Source organism: Pelodiscus sinensis, chromosome 25, assembly GCF_049634645.1.
Source record: "Pelodiscus sinensis isolate JC-2024 chromosome 25, ASM4963464v1, whole genome shotgun sequence".
Taxonomy (NCBI): domain Eukaryota; kingdom Metazoa; phylum Chordata; order Testudines; family Trionychidae; genus Pelodiscus; species Pelodiscus sinensis.
The window spans coordinates 20006780-20027428 of record NC_134735.1 but is presented as its reverse complement, the minus strand read 5'-3'; positions in this window follow the sequence as shown (position 1 = coordinate 20027428).

Genomic DNA, 20649 nt, shown 5'->3' with positions numbered 1-20649 from the left:
TGAGGAGTGTGAGGATGTGGGGGAGCTCAGGGCAGGGGGTGGGGAGTGTGGGAGGATGGGGAGCTCAGGGCAGGGGTATGGTGGAGCTCAGGACAGGGGGCTGGAGAGTGTATGGGTGTGGAGAGCTCAGGGCAGGGAGTCCAGGAGTGAGGGGGGGCGCAGTGCAGGGATTGTGGTGCAGGAGTCAGGGGTAGGTGGTGGGGGGTGTTTGGAGGCTCAGGGCAGGGGACTGGGAGTGCAGCCACTACACTACTTGGCCACCAGATCCCTGGAGTACACTGTGGCTGTGCAGCCCAGCGTGCTGACAGCACCCAAAGCCCCGCCCCCAGCCCGCCAGGCTTAGTGGGGCACCCCAGAGCGGCTTCCTATCGCCCTTGTCTAGCACAACATGGACAGTTGGTTCCCACTACCGTGATCTCCTGGGAGACTGAGACACCATTCTGCCAGGACGGCCCAAGCTGCTGAGGGAAATTGCCCCTCACCATCCCGTCTATCCAGGTCCCTCTGCCTCTGGGTTTGTTCTTCAAGGGCCAGACGCGTGGGGCTGGGACTGTCCTTGTTCTGTGTTTGCAGAGTGCCCAGCAGAATGGCTCCTGCTTCACCCCTGGCCTAGAAATAAGCAGAACAGGCAGTTTGGGGAGGGAAGAACCAGGGAAGGGAAGGTTTGGGGCCGGGGGCTAAGAGGCGGGGCTGGGAGGCAGGGCTGGGGTGGAGATGCAGATGGAGGGAGTTGGGGTGGAGGCTGGAAGAAATGGAACTCAAGGAGCTGGAAGGGTTGGTGAAGGATGGAGTAAAGGGAGGGGGGCCAGGCTACAGGACATGGAGGTGCCAGCCACAGGAGGGAGGAAGAGACGTTTGTTTGACAGGACCCCAGGGATTTGGGAGCGAGGAACAGTGGGAGGGGAGTGGGAAACATTTGGGGAGAGGAACCTTTGGGAGACCTGGTGGTGAGGAGGGCGGCAGTCAATGGGAGAGGAGACAAAAAGGAGCAGGTGCTGCCTGGGTCCAAGGAGGTGGGGAGAGATGGGGTCTGGGTGTCACGAGTACCAGAGTTAGCTGCACCTCCGTCCTCCTCCCTACCTGGTATCTCTGCCCCCTCCCTCCCGAACTTTCCTTCTGCATGTCTCTGGGCCTCTCCGTCAGTGCCAGAGGGGATCCCTCCCCCCCCCCCATGGCTGGATTCTTCCCTTCCCGAGACATGCAGTCACCATCTCAGTGGGGTGGGAGCCCTTTGATGCTTCGCCTGCATGTTACCAGCCGAGAAGGGGCGGCTAATCCCGCAGAAGCAGAGCCCTGCACTTTTGAGTACCTGGACCCAGGGTTTTGCTGCTTTATAGCGGGTGGGGTTAAAATAACGGAACGTCTCTTGTCCCACCAATCCCCCAGGACTCACCCCTCTTCTCTGCATTGCGCAGCGTCCGGGGGATACCGCCCCGCGGGGACACTCATGCCCGTGTCCAAGGGGCTGTCCCGTAGCCTATGTCAGTGTGAAAAGCATTAAAGGACCCTGCCCCAGAGGGAGAGCGTCTCTGGGGGCGTTGTCCCGGGATGACTGCAGTGCTTTGTCCACACCAGAGTAGTGAGAGGCAGCCGCAGCCAGGGTTGCCAGATGGTCAATAAAAATACCAGACATACTTGCCATTGCATCACAACCTAGAGTACATCTTATTTAGAAAACTGAGATCTTTTCTCAATTTATCTCCTGGACAGAAAGCTCAAATACTGGACTGTCCGGTTCAAACGGGACACCTGGCAACCCTAGCCGCAGCCCCTGCCCGGAAAAGCTCCCACGCTAAGCACCTGGGGGATTTAGGAGCACCAAGCAGTGGGCACAAAGCACAGTCACACACTTGTGCTCCCAACTCCCTTAGGGCTTTGAAAATTCTCCCCTTAGACGAGTTAGAATCAGTGTCCCCGTTTCACAGACGGGAGCTGAGGCCCACTCAGGGGAGTGGCAGGGCCAAGGGCTCTGCAGCAGACCTGGGACTTGAACCTCAGTCTCCCAGAAGTTCCACAACCAGCCCGCTCTGCTTTGCTAAAGGAGCAGGCGGGACTGTTTGTGCAGGAGGAGGAGCTGGGCTGGCTGGCTGGGTGGGGCAGGCCACAGCACGGCTCAGCCCTTGGCCTGGCTGAGAGCGAGGAGAGGCCTGCAGGCTGAGGGGCAGTGTGACGGACCGGGCCGTGTCTGGGCACAGCTGAGGGCGTCTGCTCACGGCGAATTGCTCAAATCCGGGGCTCCTTACAGCCCCCAGACTGGTGACCTCTCCACACAGGCCACAAACCAGTCCCACAGAGCGCTTCAGCTGCCTGCCTGAAGCCTCACGAGCAAAACCCCTCCAGCACCCCAGCAATATCCATGCCCCCGATGGCCCCGGGCCTCATACACCGGTGGGGGTCCTAGCAGCCAATCCCACCTACCCCGAACAAGTTCTGTCTGGTCCCAAGAAACCAGCCACAGATCCCTGGTCAATTTACCCTCTGGATCTTACCCACAAATCATGCTGAGCCAATCCTTTAGCATCTAACACCTAAAGGTTTATTATTACAATAAAGAAAAGCATGAGAGTAAGGTTGTTAAAGGAATAGTATGTTACATGCACCGAATGTCCCAGTTCTCGATGCAGCCTCTAGCAGAGATGTTACAGCTGCTGGTTTAAGAGTTCTTGTTGCACATCCTAGGGTCAGGATGGGTTCACAGGTCTCTCGGGCTCTTCGATCCCTGCAATGCTGCCTCTGGGATGAAGTGCTGAGCTGAGAACCAAGATGGCATCGACCACATGGCCTATTTATCCCTCCTTCCTGGCCTCTTCTTGGCTGCAGGAGATCACCTGGTCCTCAGCCTCTCTCTGCTGGCCGCTCTTAGGTGTCCGCCCTCATGCTTTAGGTGTGTCCTTGGCCCATTCAGTGCCATTGTCCCACAGGGCCTCGCTAATTAGCATGTCCACAGGCCGGGCTCTGCCCAATGCTCAACCACATGCAGAGAAATATTCAGGATCCACACAGACTACAGATTCCTAACTACACACACAGACGTTATACAACCACATAAATAGCTTACATAGGACTATCAGATAATAAGCTTCTATTCAGCACCCCACATGGCCCCCTTTTCTACCATTTTCTGGGGCCAACACCCCCACCTATGGGTGCAGCAGTGATCTGGCTGCTCCCCTCAAGATCCAGTAATGTGACAGGCAGTGACTGGAGGAGCTGCCTGGGCATAGACTGTAACCCAGGGGCCCACAGTGCAGCAATCATCAGCAGTGTCTGTGTCTCCCCAGCCCCCATTCAGAGCTGAGTACAGGTACCTCCCCAGCCCCCTCCCCACCCCCGTCTCCTGCTCACAGCAGGTCAATAGGGTTCTCCCATTCTTGGGCCTCTGGTTCCCATGCAGCTGCTCCCAACAGGAGTCCCTTGCAGCCCCGGCAGGCTGGGGCAGGCCCCATCTCTCCAGCACCAAGGTGATGACGGATACAGACACCAGGAGGAGCGAGACGAGGGTGCAGCCAATGGCCTAGCGGGCAGGAGATGTGGCTGGCCCTGCAAATGGAAAGGACCTGGTGACAGTCGGGTGCAAAGTGGCAAATGGCTCTGCAGTGCCAGCACTAGGCACAGAGCAGCTGCCGTGTAGAGACCTTGGGTGAGTGCCCAGAGGGCTAGATCTACAGGGGATCATGCTGCAGGGGGCATGTTCCCCCGACAGGAGGCCGAAGTGACAGAGGCTGTTGGGGACTCTCCTCCCTTTGCCCAGGTGGTGTTGGAGGAGCAGGGAAGGACCCAGGTTTGCTCAGGCTGCACCAGGACTTGGTGCAAAGGCCTGACAGGAGCCAGCAACGGACACAGCAGCCCAGACCCTCTCGCCTCTCCCCAGTATGGCTGGCAGCTCACAGGGGCGACCCCGCCCTGGGCACGAGGCCTTGGCACCGGCTGTGGGCTCAGGAGGGGGCGGACATGGGACATAAGCGATGCCGAAGGGAGGGGTGTGGGCATTAGAGGCCACTACCATTGCCCCGCCCCCTTCCCCGCACCTACCCCTGCCCCTGTTCTGAGGCCACGCCCCCACTCATTCCACTCCCCCCTCCCTCTGCTGCTTGGGCTCCCCCACCCTCACTCAGGTTCGCTGGCCTGAGGCTGGGGTTACGGTGCAGGATGGCTGGGGAGTGGGGCGCGGGAGAGGCTGCGGGTTGCAGGCTCTGGGACAGGTTCAGGGCAGCGATGGGAGTTTGGGTGCAGACTCAGAGGCAGTTAACTGTGGGAGGAGGATCCAACAGGAGGCTGGGGTTTGGGGTGGGGGGTGTCTACCCCAGCTGCCTGAGAGATACTAGACTGACTCTGGTTTCCTTGTGTCTCCCCGGCTGGGCTCTCACTCCCACTTCTCCTCTCAGGGTCCCTGCCGGCTCCCCTGCTCTATCTGAATGCGTCCCTGGCGCCTCCAACCCCCCCCAAGCCTCACGAATGTGGCCCCGACTGAGACATCTCACTCCCCTGGCACTCCAGCCCCAGCACAGATTAACTCTCCTGGGTTCCAGGGAGAGTGGCATTTGCGGGTCCCTCTCAATCTGAGGGGGGGCCAAAAATGAGGGATCCCCGAACCTCAGTCCTCCCTGTCCCTTCCCCTCACCTCAGTGAGGCTTGTGGGTTTCGGAAGAAGGGTTTTTGTATTTTGCTTTTCTCGTGTGTGGTCCCCAACTGGTTTTTCTGGGGGTCAGTGGCCCTGGAGACAAAAAAGGTTCCTCATCCCTGCCTTTAATGAAGAAAACTTTGAAACCCTTTGTGGTAGACAGAAATTAACATTTGACCTTATTGAAAATGAAGTTTCCTAAAGTTAAAACACCTAATCTGTGTAAACATTCAAATTAAACCAGTCACCCAAGCTCCAGCAGTAGCACAATGGCGCCGCGTGATGATGCAATGGACGGTGCGCACCCAGGCTCCTCCCCTCAGCTCTCTTCTGCACCCAACCGCCCCGTCCCAGACCCCAAACTCCTCGGTAGAAATGTGGCCCTTGACCACTTGCCAAAATGCCCCCCCCCCATTAAAAATTATTGACAAAGCCTGATCCAAATGTTTTTTGAAACGTTATTTAATCCGAATTTAAATACATTCTATACAATTGGGAGGGTTGGGGGGAGGGGGACGCAGCTGCTGGCTCCTCAGCTCCTTGTGCTCTCACTGGCTGTCTTCCTGCTGCAAGGGAAGCAGAATCCGTCACATTCATCCCTGGGGACTCAGGGGTACTGGGCCCCCCCAGCATTTCCACCCTCCTCCCCCCTGCGCTGAGACTTGTTCTGCTCTCTGGTCACCCCCCGTCAGGCCCGCAGGGTGAGCTTCTGACCCACCCAGCAGGGATGTGGGGTGGGGGCAGCATGAGGAAAGGGGCGGGGGACTCCCTGAGGGGATGGGAAGGAGACCCTGGCCCTGCCCCGCTCTCCTGCATCTGCTCCGGCTGCTCACCATGTATCCCAGGAGCTGATGGGCCTGCCCATGCAGGGCGTGGGCCAGGACCAGCCCGGCCTGGCTGGGGCGCCTCAGGGGGGAGCGGGCAGCGAGCAGAGCCTTGTCTAAAAAGCAGTTCTCCTGCTCTGGCGTGAAGAGCTGCCCAAAGACCTGAAATCAAGAGCACGGGAGGTTTCAGCTGACGGCCCAGAGCCCGGCCCCAACTCCTGGGGCTAAAACAGCTTCCTCCTTCTGCAAACTCCCTTCCAGACCCTGCACCCAGACGCTCTCCTCACCCTGCACCCTAACCCCTGCCCCAGGTCACACCTTCCTCCTGCCCCCAAGACCCTCCCAGACCTCACCCCCCTCCGCACAACAGAGCAGCCCTAGGCCACTGGCCAACATCTTGGAGCGACCTCCATCAAAAAGTGTTGCCCCCCCCCCGCCCTGCTTCCCCTCCTACGGGAGATCCGGGGCAAGGTGCGGCGCTGCCCCTAGGAAGCGCCGCCCCTTTGAAACGCCGGGACAGCGTCACAAAGGGGCAGCGCCGCCCTGTCCACGGCTCGAATAGTCGAGGGAAAATGCATCGACCATTCGATCAGTGACTCCCCGCTCCCACCCCGCGTCCTACCCGCACGAGGGCCCCAGCCAGCCCCACCCCCGAGCCCTGCCCTGCCCTGGCAGCGCGTCCTTACCTCTCCCACCCGCACGGTGTTGCTGTGCGCCAGGACCCATCTCTCCTTATAGTAGTGCCTGCACCACAGGTCCTCTGCCTGGTGGATGTTGAGGCCTGCAAGAGACAAACCAGGGTGATTCTGCTGGCAGGTCTGAGCCCTTCCCCTCCCACGGGTCCCTGCAGGCATCCCTGGGCAAATGGAGGGGCACAGGGGGCAGAAGGGGAACACAGAGGGACGCATCCCCCCTTGGGCCAGTCTGGGGGAAAAGGGCTGGGTCCCCTCCCCCCGCCGCCGGCACCCTCAGGGTGTCCCTGGGGCCCAGGTCCCGGCTGGGTTCCTTACCCCTGTGGTGCAGGAGGAGTCGGTACAGGCTGTGCACCCCCTTCCGGGCCAGCCGGCTGACGTCTTCGGATGGGTCCGAAATAAAAAGGCCCAGCTGGGCCACGTGGTGACCCATCCTCGGCCAGTCGGCGGAGTTCTGAGGGGAGAGAAGAGGGGGGGTCCCTCAGCATCCTGGGGCTGCACGTCCCATGCTAACGGCCGCCGAGGCGGTTCTGAGCTCGGGGACGGACAGAGACACCTCCCGGGGCGGGGCGGGGCGGGGCGGGGCCGGCCTTGCGAGGAGACAACCCTGAGCAATGGCCCCGACTGAAGGGTCACTCCGGGGGTGGAACAAGGGGATCCACTGACGGCCACTCCCCAGTCTGGGGGCCAGGTGCCCCCCGGAAAGGCCCAGGGTCGCCCCTCCCCGGGGAAAGGAGAACGCGGCCCATTCCCGGCCCATTCCCAGCTCTGCCTCCCGGGGACGCTCCCAGCCCCGCGCCCTGCAGCCCCAGACCCCCCGGCTCCGAGGTCACTTACCTCAAACCCCGGGAGGGTGGTGGCGACTCCCAGCAGGGCCGTGGTGCTGCCAAGGGCCCTGGCTCGCTCCTGGGGCAGGCGGGACTCCAGCCACGGGCTCAGGTGCTGGGGGGGAAAGAGGCAGGTCAGGACCCGTAGGGAGGCGCCGGTTCTGGGCAGAGCCTGGGGCTCCTCTCAGACTGTGCCCCCCCCCACCCCCAGCCACTGACACAGCTCCTCTCTCGGCCCCCCGAGGAAGCAGGGACAATGGCCCCGTCCCCCCCACGGGGCTCACCTCCATGATCAGCTGCAGCCTGGCGGTGTCTGGGGACTCGGCGAGGAGGCTTGCCAGTAGGGCCTGGAGGTCGACGGGAAGGGCCCGGATGAACTGCTGCAAGACAAGGGGGAGCCCTGGGTCAGAGGGGGGTTGGGGAATCCAGGCCACCCGCTGGCTCCGGGGTGCAGCCTTGAGCAGGGTCTGAGCCGCCTCGCAGAGCAGGGAGGAGCCCAGGCTGGGCATGGAAGGGACGGGCCCCCAGGGAGAGCAACGGGAAACCTGGAGGGAAGGATCCAAACCTGCAGCTTCTTCTCTCCCTCTGCCCCCACCCCCACTCCTCTCTGGAGCTCCAGCCCAGCCCGGGAGCAGGGCCCGGAGGGACGTACCTGTGTGTGGATGGGCTCCTGCTGCCAGTCCCCAGACACAGTCTGTCCCACGGCCGCCCTCAGCAGGGGGCTCAGGAGCTGGGCCTGTAGGGGAGGCTGCAAGGTGCTGGCAGGAGAGAGGGGCAGAGACTGTTCATTCAGCAGCAGGGCTGTGTCCAGACTCAGGGGGTTTTTCGGGAAAAGTAGCCTTTTTCCGAAAAAACATCACCTGCGTCTAGACTGCAGTCGCATTCTTTCGAAATTAAATCGAAAGAACGCGGCTTTTCTTTCCACGGCGGTAAACCTCATTTCACGAGGAAGAACGCCTTCTTTGGAAAGTGCTTCTTTCGAACGAAGGCGTTCTTGAATGGAACTAGGGCTTCTTCGAAAGAGAGCATCCAGACTCACTGGGTGCTCTCTTTCGAAAGAGGCTTGCAGTCTAGACATAGCCCAGGAGACAGAGACTTTCCCACTCCCTGGTCAGGGGATCTGCTCTGGGGGGGAGTCGGCGGGGGGGGGTCGGTACCTGAGGCTGCAGGCGGCGTTGAGGCAGTCGGCCAAGACCAGTGGGGTGGGGGAGTCCTCCATGATCTCCTGTGAGACCCAAGGAGACAAAGGGGCGTGTGAGGCTGGGGCCCCCAAGAGACGCTCACACGGCCAGCGCCCCCACCCAGCAGGATCCAACCCCACTGCCTCCCGCTGGCCTGTAGCCCCCCTGCCCGGCACAGGGCCCCTCCCAGCACCCCCCTCCCAAACCGGGACCAGCTCAATCCTTGTCCCCAGGCCGTCTCCTGCCCCTCACTGCCCTGGTGACCAGCCTCTGAACCTCCTCATCCCTGCTCCCCAGGCGCATCCTCAGCAGCCCGCTCTGCTAACCTTCCAGCTCCCCCCCCATGGCCCGGGGAGACCCCTCCCTGTTCCGAATCCCCCTCCCTGTCCAGCACCCCAGACCTGCCCCATTTCTGTGTCCCTCCCTCCTCCAGCATCCCCACCCACCCTCCCCATGTCCACCTCCCCCTCCCCTCCAGCACTCCTGGCCCCACCCATCCCATTTCCAGCACCCCCACCCACCGCCATGGCCCAGGCAGACCCCTGTCCACCCCACGTATCCCCTCCCCTCCTCCCGGCCGCCGCGACTCGCTCACCACGATCCTGGCCATCATGGTGTCCTTGCAGCAGCGCGGCGCCAGGGTGTCCTCGCCCCTTTGGAGGGCGGCGAGGCAGGCGGGGGGGACGGCCAGGAGGAACCGCTGCAGGGCGGCTGGGCTCTGCACCCCAGAGAGAGTCTGTGAGCCTGGGGCCTGCCTGCCCCCCACGGACAGCTGCAGGGCTCAGGCCTCCCAGGAGTGGAGGTGGGAGCTGCCGGTTGTCCAAGCACCCACACTCCCCCCCCAACTGCTTCCTCAGGCTTGTGGGGGCCCAGCTGGTGCATGACAAGAGACCTCAGCTTGGGGGGCCCAGGTCATGCAGGAGAAGGGGCCCCAGGGGGATCCCCAGGGACAAGCCCCTCCCGGAGGGGGGGACGTGCTGGGAAGGGGCCGGACAATCTCGGGTCCCCCTCCCCCCCGTGTGGAGAAGGTTCCTACCGTGTCCCGGGTGTGGAGCTGCTCTTCAATATCATAGATGGCCCCTTCCTCCACCCGGGAGTCCATCCGCTCCTGGCAGAGCTCCGCCGAGGCGCAGGGGGGCTCTGTGCGGGAGGGAAGGGACCAGGGTGACTCCAGCGGCCAGCAGGGGTCACGCGCCCCCATGTCAGGGACCCAGGGCAGCTTGGGCCCCACACGCCCCTTGCAGGGACCCATCCCCCTTCCACCCTCACATCTGCCAACGCCCTCAGCAGAGCCCCCACCAGGAACAAGAGAGCCAAGCAGCAGCTCCCGCCCCCATCCATTGCCCTGGCTGCGGGGCAGACACTGGGGCTGCCCCCCCGTGTACTGGGTGAGCCCCTGGGCCCAGCATGTTCACGGCCCCTCACCTGGGTCTGAGCGGCTGCAGGAGGTGGCCCGGCTGCAGCTGGAGGCCCAGGCGCTGCTGCTCACTGAGCTGGACCCACAGCTGCAGGGGCTGGTGCGGAGAGGCTGGGGGCTCCCGGAGACTGGCAGGTCCCCGGGGGCCGGGCAGGGCGATGCCCCCTGGTGGTAATGGGGGCTGGGCTCCTGGGGCAGGTGTTTCTCTCCACAGAGGAGGCCCCAGAGCCACCCTACCCGGCTGCCCCGCTGGGCTGGGTCCCGCCTTCCCAGCCGCCTCTGGAGCCAGGTCCGGAGGGGCCTGGCCGGTGGGCGAGTCGCCCCGAGCTGGTGGGATTCAGCTTCCCCGCCCGCGGGGACGGAGGAGCTGCTTCCCACCGGCCCTGGGGCCATCTTCAGGGCTTTCCGGAACCACAGCCTGATGTGTTTGGCCATGCTGCAAATGAGGGGAGCAAAGGGGAGCTTGGGGCGCAGCCTGCAGAGCGAAATCCAGGGGTTCCAGCTCCCCAGAGCGACTGCCCCCAGCCCCCAAATGGCCCCTTGCTTATCGGCTCGGTCTTGCACAGGCACTTCTGGCCCTTGACCGAGGGCTGGGCCTGCCTGGAACCCAGCCGGCCCCGGGCGGGATCCAAACCCCTGGGGGCTCTTACCTTCTGCAAAACGCTGTCCGGATGTGGAACTCACAGAGGACAAAGCAACTGTGAGCAGGAGACGCACCAGAGCTAAAGCAACCGGGGGTCTCCAAAGTCCCCTGGGCCCGCCCCCCCCTTTTCTCAGCCTGAGATGTGGGTTCCTCTGTGAGGTCACCACCTCCCCACCTGCCCTTTGCCTGATCTGCTGAGGGCTGCCCAAAGCCCCTGTGAGGTCACTGCCCCCCCACCTCACCCTGCCAGGCAAATGTCCTGCCTCTGGCCACCCCTCTGGGAAGTTGGAGCCATTCCTAGGGGTCCCCCCCACTCCCTGACTGGGCATCCTGCAGCCAGCAGCTCCAGTAGCCCCATAGGCTGCTCCCTGCCCTACACTGCAGGCTCCTTGCACAAGAACTGTTTCACACCGGAGTTCTTGCGCAAAAGGTCTCGTGGAAGAGCACCTCCACCCTGCCATGTGCTTTTGCACAAGAGTGTCCATGGCACTGTGAACGCTTTCTCGTGCAAGAAAGCTCTGATGACCATTTTAGCCATAAAAGTGTCTTGCTCAAGAAGCCCCTGGTGCCCGTCCACGCTGCCTTCTTGCACAACAGCTCTTGCACAAAAGGGGCTTATTCCTCGTGGGGAGAGGAATAACTCCTGTGCAAGAAGCCCTCTTTTCTGATGCTTTACTGCAAATTTACTTGCACAAGAATTCACGTGCAGTGTAGACGCGCCACAAGTTTTTGCACAAGAACAGTTGTTCTTGAGCAAAATGCCTGCAGTGCAGACGTGGCCTTGGTGTCACCCAGCACTGGACTTCCTGGCCAGGAGCAAGAGTTAGAGCCTCCCACTCGCCCCGCTGCCTCTCACGGGCTCCCGTCCGGCCCCAGCCCTGGGCTTTGCCCTAGCGCATCCCAGCAAGGCCTCTGGCCTGCACTAGACCCATTGACATGTGGAGAATCCACCACTGCCCTGGGGCGCTTTTGTCTATGGGACTCGGACTCACAGCTGAGCATGGAGCCTGATTTCTCCCAGGACTTGGGCTCTTTCCTGGCCAGGCCCTGGAACTGGTTTCACCTTTGTCTGCCAGGGACCGATACTGTCTCTCCAGGGAGGCCCTGCAGTGCAGGCACCTTCCTTTCCCCCCTCGGGAGCAGTCATTGTTCTGCACCCCACAAAGCAGTGGGGGGCTCCTGGGTGCCCCAGCTCCAATCTCTGAGCTTCTCTCTCAACGGGGGCCAGGCCTGGAGGCTCTAGTCCCCCTGGGTATGTATTTCTACACTACCCCGCTAGTTCGAACTAGGGGGGTAATGTATGCATACCGAACTTGCTAATGAAGCCCGGGATTTGAATTTCCCGGGCTTCATTAGCATAAAGCCGGCGCCGCCATTTTTAAAAGCCGGCTAGTGCGAACCCCGTGCCGCGCGGCTACACGCGGCACGGGCTAGATAGTTCGAACTACGTAGCCATTCCGAACTATCTGTACTCCTCGTTCCACGGCACGGGGTTCGCACTAGCCGGCTTTTAAAAATGGCGGCGCCGGCTTTATGCTAATGAAGCCCGGGAAATTCAAATCCCGGGCTTCATTAGCAAGTTCGGTATGCATACATTACCCCCCTAGTTCGAACTAGCGGGGTAGTGTAGACATACCCCCTGAGACTCACTGGTGCTGGCTCACCCCCTGTCCTGCTAGTGGCTCCGTTGTCCTCCTCCCCGCAGCCCCCCCCAGCTCTAAATGCTGCTCACATCAGTTCCCCTTCCCCGTGGCCAGGCCCTGCAGGGCTCTGGGGGCTGGTTTGCTGCCCTCAGCCCTGCAGTAGCCTGCTCCCCAGTTTGCAGCCCCTCCCATCATGCGTGGGGTCTCCTGGTACCGGAGGGAGGACGGGGGCAGACCAGGAAGGTTAATTTGATGTTGCAGCGGCAGGAAGAGGAGGGGTGGTGCAGAGGAGCTGTCAGTACATTATCCCAATACGCCATCCCAGTGCAGGCGTCGCACTCAGCTCTACCTGCAGAGGAGTCTCTATGGGTATGTCTACACTACCCCGCTAGTTCGAACTAGCGGGGTAATGTATGCATACCGCACTTGCTAATGAAGCCCGGGATTTGAATTTCCCGGGCTTCATTAGCATAAGCGGGGAGCCGCCATTTTTAAATCCCCGCTGCTTCGAACCCCGTGTAGCGCGGCTACACGGGGCTCGAACTAGGTAGTTCGGACTAGGGTCCCATTCCGAACTACCGTTACTCCTCGTGAACTAGCGGGGTAGTTCGAACTAGCGGGGTAGTGTAGACATACCCTATCTGCGCTAAGCAGAAAGGGGGTCTAGGACACACACACAAGTAGCCCCAGAACCACGCAGGAGCAGAGTCGTTCTGCGAAAGGGAGAGGTTTATTGGGTCTGCGAGGGCGGCCGTAGGGGGGTGTCGTGTGTGTGCCACTCATCTCCGTCTGGGCAGCGGCACCGGTCGGGCTCAGAACTGGGCACAGGACCCGACCACGGCACCATCGATCTCCAGTGTATCGATCTGCTGGAAGCCGCGGCAGAGCTGAATTGCAGAACGGCTGCCCATTGGCAAAGACCTTGAAATGCTGGTTCCTGCAGCCGATGGAGAGGAACCCACTCCTCCTGGGGGGAGGAGCAGCCAAGAGAGGGACCCACTCAGACCGGTCTGGCAGCGTGACGTAGTGGAACCAGCGCTGCCTAGGTAGGCTTTTACCTCCCCCCAGTCTGCTTCTGAGACCGAGTTTCCCCCTCTGCCCCATGGGCTAACAACAAGGCACTTTACAAACATTCTCTGTGTCATCGGCATTGTATGAAGGGGGAAACTGAGGCATGGAGCGGCATCTGATTTATATAGCTCAACCCAGTCCCCACCCCTCTCGGTCTGCAGGAAAAGAAGCCAAGTGCTCTTGTTCCCACTACTCCTCCATTCCCCTGCTTCCACCTGATGTCAAATACACAAAGCTCACTACTTCTTCTTTCCTGCACTTAAGCCAAGCAGATCAGGATGGGGAGGAGACATGAGGGAGCCCCCAGGCTCTTGCTCTTTCTCGCACATACACACACATATATTACTTTAGAAAATGCCAGGTGTGAGCTAGAGGAGAATCTCCATTAACTGTTAGCACTATAGGGCATATGATACATACATAAAGCATTTACAGTCCATCCAGCAGAGGGCAACAATACACCCCGCACACATGTAGCTCCCCTCCTTTTCCAAATGCCCCAAGATTTAAACTACTGGAGACTACCCATTAGCTGCTAGTTGTATAGGAACTATGGGTATGTCTACACTACAAAGTTAATTCGAACTAACAGCCGTTAGTTGGAAGTAACTTTCATAGGTGCTACACATACAAACCGCTAGTTTGGACTTAATTCGAACTAGGTAAACCTCATTCTACCAGGAGTAACGCCAAATTCGAATTCAGTAGTTGGAATTAAGGGCTGTGTAGCCACTTAATTCGAAGTAGCTGGAGGCCAGCCCTCCCCAGGTTCCCCTGGTGGCTGCTCTGGGCCAAACCAGGAAAACTCCTCTCCTCTCCCCAGCCCTGGGGCCCTTAAAGGGGTAGACTCTGGCCAGACGGCACTTGCCAGAGCCAGCCCTGCCAGCAGTCTCTGCCCCGAGCCAGCGGCTGCAGGATGAGCCAGGCAGCCAGTGCCGGCGAGCCGTCCCCCCGCCCAGTCCCCCAGCACCCAGGGGCCAGCCAGGGGCCGTAGATGGCGCGCACCCTCCTGGTCTAGTGTGGAGGTCATGGACCTCATTGAGGTTTGGGGGCAGGCCCCCAGCGTCCATGATCTCTGTACTAGGAGGAGGAACGTGGCCGTCTACGGGCGCATAGCGGCCGCCATGGCCCGAAAGGGACACAGGCCACCCAGGAGCAGGTGCACCTGAAAGTAAAACAGCTGCGGCAGGCGTACGCCATGGCCACCAGGGGCGGCGCCGCAGCAGGGGCTGCCACCTGCCCCTACTTCCCTGCCCTCGACCGACTCTTGGGGGGCGGGGCGGTCCGTGCCAGCCCGGGAGGCAGCGAGCCGGGACTGGAGGGCCCTGACCTGGGCACACCGGAGGGGCCACCACAAGGAGTTCCAGCACTGGAGTCGGCAGGGTCATCCAGGGAGACCGTACCGGGGAAGTAGTTCCAATTAAGTAGTTCGGGGGAGGAGGCGGGAGGGAGACCAGGGACCGCGCACGTGGGCCATGCCTCCCACGGATCACACAGACACCTGTGCACGTGCAAGCACATGCCATGCCACGCTCCAGCTGCGTGACACCCAGGGGCCGTGGCCCAATAGGCACATGCATGTCTGAAGAGACCTGACATGCTCCTGACCCTGGGGCGGGACCCAGCAGGATGCTTTCCCTCCACACGTCTCCTCTACATGGAGGCAGGGGACATCTCCCCCCCCCCCGCCCGCCCGCCCACCGCCCCGGCCACACTATACATGGCACAGGGACATGGGTGCAGTCTTGGGGCAGCTCCCCGTCCCGGGGAGAGCCAGACATCCTGACCATGGCCTCTGTACAAGCACAGCGGCTCTGACGGTGCAGGGCATGGTCGCCCTCACGTTGCGGGGCGGGGGGAGGGGGCTGGGCATCATCTACTGTGTCCCCAGGGAGAAGTGACCACTCTCTTTCTCTACAGCTGTACCAGCTGCTCGTGCAGGGCGCACCACCCCACCCGGGACATGCTCCCGCACCCATGGCCTGCTCCGGTCCGCCACCACAGAGCAGGAGTACTGGGACCAGCACCTGGGGTCCTTGCGAGCCCTGCACCACACCGTCAAGGCCTGGATGTGGGAAGACCTGCAGCTCCGCCAGGAGCAGCTGGCTGAGGACCGAGCCAGAAATGCAAATCTGCAGGCCCTGCTGCAGAGCATGGTGCCCTGTGCTGATCCTGCGCCTGCTGCCCCCCCAACAACTGTCCCTCCTCCCACTCCTGCCCCCCTCCCACCTCTTCCTCCTCAACCCCCACACCCTCCTCCTCCTCAATGTCCACACCCCCCACCTCAACCTCTGCACCCTCCACCCCATCCCCCCGGGGACGCCGAGGCCCCCTCCCTTGCCGTGCTGGGAGGCGGTTGGCCCGGCGTCACCCCCACCCCGATCCCTGAGTTTCCCCTCCCCCTCTTTCCCCTTGCTTTCCCCTTCCAGCTCCCTCCTCCCAGTTTTCCCCCTCCCCTCTCCCACACTCTCTCCTGCCCTTTCCTGCCTCCTTTCCCCCGTCTCCCCACAGTTTTATTTCCCCTCCCCAGTTTTGTTAAATAAAGAGAGTTTGTATTTTTGAACACACGTGTCCTTTATTTTTTTTACATCAGGAAGGGGGGCTAGGGAGGGGTAAGTGGAAGAAGGTGAGGGAGGAATGGGGCATGAGCCCCCGATGGGGAGGACTAGGGTGGCTCTGCAGGCTCCGTGGGTGGAAGCTCTCCTGCAGGGCCTCCTGGATCCTGACAGTCCCCCGATTGAATTCAAATTAGCTTTTAGGTCTAGATACACTAGTTCAAATTAGCTTAGTTCGAATTAACTAATTCCAATTCAGTTAGTTCGAATTCGTGCTGTAGTGTAGACATACCCATTAATGACACACTCTTGCAGTTCTGATGCCATGCAACAGAGGGCAACAGACTGCACCGAAAACGTTGCGTATGAAAAAAAAAGCTGATTGAAGTTTTTCTACAATATTTTACCAACATTTTTAAAGCACAAATCGTTTAATTTCAGTTAAATCTTTGCCCTCAAACACTTCACGTGCAATGATCTTGGGCATTCCACACAATCATTTAGCATTGAAAGGCGATCTTTTCCTGTGCTTTGCGGTGACAATTTGGATTTGGGCATCCAAATCCAAACTGGCAGGAAAATGTCTATTTGAAACTAAACCTCACACAAGCCATTTGTGCTTCTAACTGACCGTTCTGTCTCCTTTCATTTGCAAAAAACTCAAAACAAAGGAAAATGTCAAATAGAAGCCCAGGTGGGATGGTACGTCTGGTGCCTCCTGCCACAGCAACCCCCCGCCCAGTGAGTGCAGAGGAGGCAATAACTCACTGGCTGCCGGGTTACGACAGGGGCAGGGAATTCCAGAAGAAACTCGCCCAGCAGAAGGGTTTGGCATTCCCCCTCGGAAAGAGCCACTTTCCTGCCCTGAAAAGACATTTCCAGGCTCAGTCATGCTGGGCGAAGCCCAGGAAAGGGGCATGGAGACAAAGCATCTCATTGGACAAGCCCGCCCCCCCCGTTGTGTCATCATATTTCCTTTGGCATCCGTTGCCATGTGTGACGGACCGGACCGGGCCGTGTCTGGGCACAGCTGAGGGCATCCGCTCAGGGCGAATTGCTCAAATTCGGGGCTCCTTACAGCCCCCAGACTGGTGACCTTTCCAAACAGGCCACAAACCAGTCCCACGGAGCGCTTCAGCAGCCTGCCTGAAGCCTCCCGAGCAAAACCCCTCCGACACCCCAGCAATATCCGTGCCCCAGATGGCCCCGGGCCTCATACACCGGTGAGGTCACTCGTCAGGTCGGGCCGGTGAACTACGAGATCTATCAACCGGATCGGAAGAAGAAAACCCAAATATTTCATGTAAATTTCCTGAAGCACTGGCGAGAACGGGAGGCCCTGATGATTACCCCCTAGCCAGCGGAGCCCACTCTAGGGCCGGAAATACCTGATCTGGGGGAGGAAAGAGAGCCACAGCTGGGAAACACCCTCTCTGCAACCCAGGTGAAACAAGCACATTGTCTCATAGGGTATGTGGAATGAGGAGTAACGGTAGTTCGAACTAGGAAGCCTAGTTCGAACTACCTAGTTCGTGCCCCGTGTAGCCGCGCTGCACGGGGTTCGAACCAGCGGGCTTTTAAAAATGGCGGTGCCCCGCTTATGCAAATGAAGCCCGGGAAATTCAAATCCCGGGCTTCATCTGCAAGTGCGGTATGCCTACATTACCCTCCTAGTTCGAACTAGGAGGGTAGTGTAGACATACCCAGAGAGACATTTCGAAAGACCTTCACAACCCAACCCGGCCATACTGGGGTAATAACACAGAACATTTGGACCCCTCCAGGCCAAGTGGTACGAGAAGGTACTCGGCCTCTCCCCCGCCAGATGCGGAAGGTAGTCGAGGAGGAAGTCCAGTCGATGCTGCAACTGGGAGTGATAGAGCGCTCCCAGAGCGAGTGGCGTAGCCCAATCGTCTTGGTGCCGAAGCCAGATGGCAGTGTCCGCTTCTGCATCGATTTCAGACGAGTAAATGAAATTTCAAAATTTGACGCCTACCCCATGCCGCGAACAGACGCACTGTTAGAACGCTTGGGGAGAGCCGACTTTATAACCACCCTAGATCTTACAGAGGGATATTGGCAGATCCCCCTGGACTCCGAATCGAGAGAAAAAACTGCCTTTTCAACTCCCCCGGGATTGTTCCATTTTATAAGGATGCCATTCGGACTCCATGGGGCCCCTGCAACATTTCAGCGAATGATGGACCGCTTGCTATCCCCGCATACGGCGTATGCCGCCGCGTTCCTAGATGATGTGGTAATTTACAGCCAAGATTGGGAGGAACATCTCGAGCGGGTAGCGGCCGTAATGCGGACATTGCGGGATGCCGGCCTGACCACCAATCCCACGAAATGTAAACTTGCCTGGCAGGAAACCACCTACCTCGGGTACCAGCTGGGGTGGGGCCTAGTCCGGCCTCTAGTAGGGAAGGTGGAGGCGGTCCAAAACTACCCGGCACCCAACTCCAAGAAGAAAGTAAGACGGTTTTTAGGGTTGGCAGGCTACTATCGCCGTTTTGTGCCACACTTTGCAACTCGAGCCGCGCCTCTCACGGCGCTCCTCAAAAAAGACAGTCCTCAAAGGATCAGGTGGTCGCCGGAATGCAAGACAGCTTTTCAGGACCTAAAAGCCGCTGTGTGCAGCGAGCCAGTTCTGTTCAGCCCCGATTTCTCCCGGCCCTTCATTGTCCAGACGGACGCGTCAGACTGCGGACTGGGGGCAGTACTGTCCCAGGAAATTGAGGGAGAAGAACACCCAGTGCTGAATATCAGCCGAAAACTATTTCCTCGAGAGCGCCGCTACGCCGCAATTGAGAAGGAGGCCCTAGCGATAAAGTGGGCCATCGAGGCGCTGCGGTATTACCTCCTTGGAGACTCTTTTATTCTTTTTACAGACCATGCACCCCTACAATGGCTCCATCAGATGCGGGATACCAACAGTCGCATCATGAGATGGTACCTGTCCTTCCAACCGTATGTATTCACAGTGAAACACCGAGCAGGGAGGGACAATGTCGATGCCCTGTCCCGCAGGGAGGAAGAGCAGAATCCCGGTCCCGGAGATTGGGAGCTGGACTTAAGGGGCACCCACTGAGCCGGAGGCGGAGGAACCCCTCTGGGAGCCATTTTGGGCCCAGCCTAGCCCCGCCCCCTCACCTGACCGGAAGTCAAAGGGCGGGACTAGGACTATAAGAAGGCTGCCTGGGAGCTCAGTCAGGGCCCAGCCCAAAGTTATAGTGAGGAGGCTGCTGTCAGGCAGCCCCATCATTGGGGAGCTTCACAGATCCCATCGAGCCCTTGTGGGGGATGAGCCGGGGGCAGAGCCAGGATTGTGCACTGGGAGCAGGGTGGGCTCAACCCCCCTTGCAGCAGCAAGCGCCCCGCGATCTGCAGGGTGGGAGGCGAGTCCCAGTCCCCGCGATGGCCATGGTGCGAATCCTGAGCAGCGCCACTCGCCTTCCACAGGCATCTGTGGGGACTGGAAGAACCATTTCACAGCGGCGCAGAGCAAGGCCTTCGACGGGATCTACCGGGACCGCATGGGAGGCCTCCTGGGGGCGTTCCCCTGGGATGCGCCCTGGGATTGAACAGTGGGAATAAAGCATCCAGGAGACCACGAGGAGCCAGGGCTGAGTTGCTGGGAGTGGCTGGCTGCCGTGGTTCACACAGCCTATGGGAGGGAATGGCTCCGGCCTGGCAGGATGGACCAGGCTGAGGAGCGTTGCCTGGCTTGGGCATTTCATGCCAGTGCTACCTGCCATGCCCTTGCCCTCCCTCCCACCAGGTTCCATAATCAGCCTGGCCTCTTATTGCCACAGGGAGCACCTCCAGGGTCAGCCTCCAGCCACTGCAGCTCGCTCCCTCGGCCTGTGACACCTCCCTGAACCTTACCGGCACCGCTCTACAGACTGAGGTGCATGTTCTGGGAGTGAGGTGTTGTGTCATCGTCTGCCCTGGAACTCTGGGTGCCTTAAATGCTCTGCTGCTGGGCTCACAGCCTGACACCCACAGCCTCCGACAAGCCCACAGAGCCCTGTGTGCGCCAGCCTGTGGCTTCCTTCTTCCCTCCAGAGCTGAGTTTCCCCCAGGCAGGCTTTTCGCAGGAGTACGAGGTGCAGGCTTCCTGTCTCCTCCTTGCTGGCAGGGCCCATCCCACTTAGCTCTGACTCCTGCACTCCCCACACCGCCAGCCCCCTGCCCTGAAGGACCCGAGCAAGGCCAAGTAAGTCTTCTAGTAAAATATTACAGCTTCAAAAGAGAAGCAATGTTTTGGTAAGAGAGTGAAGGAGAGAGGTACAGATTGGCCTTTCTCACCCTCGTTGTCTGAAGAAACAGTTCAGCATTCAGTAACTAAAGGGTTCACCCTGGAAAGTGGGTGACCAGGAAGTGTTGGCAGGTAGCCAGGAGAACCAATGGGAAGACCGTGTTAGAGTTGGCTTGAAAGGGAATCTGCCTGCTGCTTTTCCTTTGGGCATTCAAACCAAGAACTGGGGGGAAGGGAGATGAATACCCATGCCTAGAAATGGACTAGACTTTGGAAGTACAAACATGTGAGTAGATAGGGAATGTTTATAGTTCTACACAATTTTCTTTGTTTTGGTGTTTAGTTAACCCCCCCTTACGCTGTAACTAAAACTGAATCCCAGGGAAGCAATTCTCTGTGTTTTAATCTATTCTTTTCTCAGCTGCTCTATAACACCTAGCAATGAAGTATCCTTTATCAAGAATATCTTTTTGTTTTGTGAATAAGAACACCCTTTTAAAGACTAGGATCTGATTCTTGTGTCCTGGAAAGTAATAGGAGGTGGGTGAGTGCATGACTAAGACTGAGAGGTCAGCTATCAGAGATTATTGGGTTTTCTTCAAGCTTGCTAGTGGTAGCAGAGCTTGGGATACCCCTCTGAAGAAGTTCCCAGGAGCCAGCATCCCACACCGGCAGCTCCTCATAGTTGTGCCATCCTCAGCTGTGGCATCTCCTGTCTGGGATCGGATCTCTCTGCTTGGGAAGAGGGAGGACGTGGCTTTGGAGGTCACTGGGGGGCCTGGTGCTGTGCAGAGGCAGCAGTCGGGCCCCACACACACTCCCCACATCAGTAGGAGCCATGGGGAAGCAGAGCACAACAGAGCAAGTGCATTTGTCCAGTGCTGTCTGACTCCGCCATGGCTCCTGCCACA